The sequence below is a fragment of the Maylandia zebra genome, unplaced genomic scaffold, assembly GCF_041146795.1.
Source record: "Maylandia zebra isolate NMK-2024a unplaced genomic scaffold, Mzebra_GT3a scaffold27, whole genome shotgun sequence".
Taxonomy (NCBI): Eukaryota; Metazoa; Chordata; class Actinopteri; order Cichliformes; family Cichlidae; genus Maylandia; species Maylandia zebra.
Window position 1 is genome coordinate 20,507 of NW_027490057.1, and position 5,061 is coordinate 25,567.

Sequence of the window (5,061 nt, forward strand, 5' to 3'; positions counted from 1 at the left end):
GTTTTAGCTTGAACGACTTGGCTGCGTGAGTGTTTGGGTTTACTGATTTCCAAACCCTTGAGTGCTTGCATTGAAGCTATGGGGTCACATGCTAGGTCTGCTTCAGTGGATACAAAGTCTGTAAACATGTGAAATGATGGATACTCTCCATTAAGGGTTTTTCTTATTTTCATCGCTGCGCGATTCCATCTTGTTGTCAACCAGTCTGGAAGTTTCAGCAAGAGTTTCTGAATTTCCATACAGTCATTGAGAACCTCTAATGTCTTTATGTGTGGCATCGCAGCTTCACAACTTCTAAGGAAGTCGGCAAACTCTCTCAACTCACTTCCATCCTTGGAGCTTATTTTAGGCCAACTGTGAAGTTTGTCTCTGAAGCATTTTCCTATAGTGAACAGATCTCCAAAGCGCCTTTCCAGCACTTCCCAAGCTGCATCATACGCTTCATCTGTGCCCACTAGGAGAAATCCTTCAACCACTCTCTTTGCGGGTCCACCAAGGTACTTCCTGAGATAATAGAGTCTTTCGTTCTTTGGAATGTTTTTTCTTTCAATCAAGGTCTCAAATGACAACTGCCAGTCCTTGAACTTTAAAGGGTCACCAGTGAACAGTGCAGGTTCCGGAGTTGGAAGACGATTAGCACTTATTGCGTCTGCTAGTATGCCGACTAGATCCAAGTTTGGCTGTGGATGAGTTGCTGAAGCGGCAGCTTGTGTTGCTTTAGGGATAAATGGCGGACTTGATGCGTTTACTGCTTGGCCTGTGGTGCTCTTAGGTTGCACACCAGGGTTTTGTTGGGCTTGGTTTATGACTGTGAGAGTATGTGGAACAAATGCAGGGCTTGTGGCATTATGGGCTTGGGTTGTATTTGGAGCTTGAGAGGGAACTTGTGGTGGAGCAGGGATTGCTGAGGTTTCGCTCTCAGTTTTGATACTGCGCACTAAACTACGACTTTCTGAAATACTTTCAGCTTCTGCATAAACCTTTACTTTAGCTCTTGCAGCATTAAATTTTTTAACCTCTTCCAAGCGTTCAATCTTTCTGCGCTGCTCCTCCATTGTTTGTTGCCTTTCCAAGTTTTCAAGTTCCAACTTTTTTAGTTCAGCTGCTTCCCTTTCTTGATCCTCCATTACTGCTAATATTTCCTGACACGCAGCTGCCTCAGCCTCTGCTTCTATTCTTTTAATTGTTTGTGAGTATGACTGGCTTGAACCACTTTTCGACCTTTGTGATTTTGACCTTGATTTAGTACTTTCAGATCCTAAGCATGATCCAACATCTGGCCATGGCTCTTCATCACCATCTGCAAGGTCTCCTTGTAAGTGTTTTTCAGCTCTTCTGACAATGAACGAGGAAAGTGATGTACATGCATCCACTTTGCGTCTTTCATCTGCATCGGGAGTTTGTATTTGCCGTATTTGTTCATAAATGGTTTGTACATCTTTGCAGGCAACATTTACATTGTTGATGAGCACATTCAATTCACTCTCGGAAACTTCATTCCTTAATATTACTTTACTCAATCTTGCTTCATATCTCCATTTTTCAAAAACAACAGCATATCTGTGTTGGAGGCCTTTGAGTTTCTTCTCTTGAAGCTCTTTACCCTTTTCTGTTAGTGTTCTTACTCTTTCACTTTTACGAACAGTCTGTAGTTCTGTAATTTGTTCATCATCATTTTCTTCCACTTCGGTAAGTGGTACAGCATGGTGCTCTTCGAGATCTTTGTCAACCATCTCGGGAGTCTAGTTAAATGTCATTGAGCGCACTGTGTTCAGATTTCAAATACTGTATACTTTAAGTGCTCCTTTTCTTAAAGGACCTTGTAAACTTCACTCAAACTTTGACCTTAAGGAAGCACACAGAACTATTCACCAAACTACAAAGCATCACCTTGAAGTACAGTAGAAATTAAATAAACTTTGACAAATGTGTTATAGAAACTTATTGTGGCTCTTTAACCTTGACTTAAACCACTATTATTCTACCTTTAATGCTGTCTTTTATTAATTTCCACCTTACTCCAGTTGTACAACGTTATTGCCGCTGTGCCTGGCTGCTTGAGAACGGATGGCGCCCTGAACGCACCATCCGAGTGACGTAAAAAGCGGCATTCAAACACAGACGGAAACGCCGTTTTTTACGCTACTCTGCACAAAACGCCGTTTTTATGCATCTTTGAACGGCGTTTTTTACGGCGTTCTCTACCAGCTGCAACGGCGTTTAAAACGGCGTTCAAAGATGCATAAAAACGGCGTTTTGTGCCGAGTAGCGTAAAAAACGGCGTTTCCGTCTGTCTTTGAACGCCGCTTTTTACGTCACTCGGATGGTGCGTTCAGGGCGCCATCCGAGTGGCGGAAAAAGCGGCGTTTGTCGGAACAGAACGCCGTTTTTTTCGGCGTTTTGAATAATTAAACGGCGTTTTTTACGCCATTTCTTAACCAAACGGGTTAGGAAAGTGGCGAATTTTGGCACTAATGGCTTGCCATACTGGCACGGCTTCTTCAAGACGGGCGCTTCGCTGCACTTATTGAACGCCGTGAAAACTACAAACATAAAACACAAAGGCTTTAAGCGCTTCAGTCTATCAAAAGTAACACTTGTGCTTTAACAACAAAAATTACCTCGTGGCCGCCTGCCACTTCGGAGGTCCTAGAAGAATAGCTTTACAGTCTTGTGCATTCTAAATTAAAACATAAAATAATTAGAACACCATACATTACATATTTTCACAATATTACAATACAGTTATGGCAAATGACAAATACCTTGTACCGCTGGTAGACTAACCAGGCCTTTGCAGATAGCTCGCTGAACTCCTTAGCCTGATTATTAAACGTGGGCTCACAGCCTATACTATCACGCCCAAACCTCGCGATAATAGCGGTGTAACAAAACTTGTTCTTTGTGACAAGATAAACACGGACGATCTGATTTCCTCGTGTCAGCATTGTTCCCACATCATCATAATTAATGTTGTTCCAGGTTCAACATTGCAAGTGACCAATCACCTTCTTGTGACGTCATTCCTTTGCGACTTCGAAATACCCGCCTTCGATTATTTCGAAATACAAGTGAAGAAGCGAAAAACCGCCGCCTGTCCGCCGAATTTGAAGTCAATTCGCCTGTCCGCCGAATTTGAAGTCAATTTAGGATACTTTCCTTTAATAAACGGTAAGCATTATACATATGTTCCTCACTTGGCTTGCTGTTTGTTTGCTAGCGATAGGCTACTTGACGACAGCATTAGCTAACCAGTGTTCCCCAACTTTTTGGGTGTTTCGTGGCCCGGGGGTTGGGTCAGGCAAAATTGCAGTAGCTTCCCTCATCATTTTACAAACATAAGTGAAGAGAATCTGGACTAAAAGGCCTAGACTTATGGTTGTGTGCTGAATCTATGAATCAAACTATCACCTGGAAACATAATTAACTGGTCCATAGCTGTGAAACTGGACATGAGTTCTTGATTCTATGGAGATTAACAGTAATCCAGAAATTTACAAATTTGTCCTGGTACATCGCGTAAATGTTGTCCCAGGGACATCGCGTAAATGTTGTCCCTGGGACATTGTGTAAATGTTGTCCCTGGGACATTGTGTAATTGTTGTCCCTGGGACATCGTGTAAATGTTGTCCCTGGGACATTGTGTAATTGTTGTCCCTGGGACATCGTGTAAATGTTGTCCCTGGGACATCGTGTAGATGTTGTCCCTGGGACATCGTGTGATAGCTTGTAAATAATGGAATGAAAATTATTGATTGTTATTAACTTGTGAAAAAGAAGTGTAACAAATCCACATGTTATGTTCTTACACCCTTACAGAAACTGTGACTCCTTCACAATGTCAGGTAAATGTCAACTCATGTTGAATAATCAACCAATCAAGCCTTTTATTATCACATGCAATGTTACACGTACAACTGCAATGAAAATTTCACCCCCTTCTGACCATACATATATTGCTTAAACATCACATTGGGAAGACAGGTCGGAAACAGTTAGGAAGGTCAGAAAACAATTTAATTAATAGATGAGGGGAGAGGAGGAGAAAAAAGAACTACAACCAGACAAAGCTCCTAGAAGACTGAAATGGATGATGGTTGCAGCATGCAAAAAGAAAATGATATCTGTTGACTACAGCATATGCTTTCTCACAGATTACCTTGTGGGAGTAGCTGGACCAAACTCTATTGGTATTTCAAGTTTGAAATCCCTGTTTGACCAGACTAACATTTCAGATGAGGTACCTCTTGACATAAAAATCCTTTTATGTTGTCATAAAACTAATGTTAAATTCTGCTTTAAATACACTTTATTGTACAATTTACTTAATGAATCGTGTTCCTTAGTTCTGTTTTTATTTATATGTATTTATTTATTTGTTTTATAAGGTAATAGATGGCCTAATCTATTTGCAGTGTGAGGTATGTTGAAAAGCTTGTTTGATCATAATGACATAGCATGTTTACGTTTTTTGTAATGTATTTGAAAAAAAAGGTGTATTTATGTTATTTTTATAGAATTTCCCTCACATTTATCCAATACCAAGCCAAATCACTGGAAAAATTTTGGATGGGTCCACAAGAGCACAAAGTGCATACTTTTTGAAGGTATGACTTGGACTGTGGTAACTATGTTCTTATCACAAAGGGTTTATAAGTTGCCACTATAAACAAACAGCATTTTCCAAAATTGAAGCCTTGTCAGAAGAACCTGAAAAATACCTTTCTGAAACCTTTTCTGTGTAAAGACTTGTTCAAAAGCAATGCACACAGATTAAAACATTTCTGTCTTGGCCAACTGATAAAGAACACCAAAAATTGAGTGGTGCGTGTTGAGTCTGTGGTCTTGATTTGTTTTGTACACACTATAGAAATTAATTAATGTAAACCAAAAATGACACTTTCTATATGTTTGTGTATCTGCAGAATTAATTACAAGTCTCACCTGACAAGCTTTTGCAGTTTTGCAGTGTCATTCTTGACAGAAAAACATACTTGTCACATTATTTTTATTTCCAGAAAAACATCTTTCAGATGTATGAGAAATTGATTGGAGCCTGTC

At 40.2% G+C, this 5,061-nt stretch overlaps 1 long non-coding RNA gene across 1 annotated transcript; it reads left to right on the forward strand.

Annotated features, from left to right (window-relative positions):
- Positions 1-2,947: 2,947 nt before the first annotated feature.
- LOC143416176 (uncharacterized) lies at positions 2,948-5,061 on the forward strand. The gene is made up of 6 exons (XR_013096552.1): positions 2,948-3,171; positions 3,820-3,845; positions 4,155-4,240; positions 4,389-4,421; positions 4,518-4,607; positions 5,019-5,061. It is a non-coding gene; the product is annotated as an uncharacterized LOC143416176 (long non-coding RNA).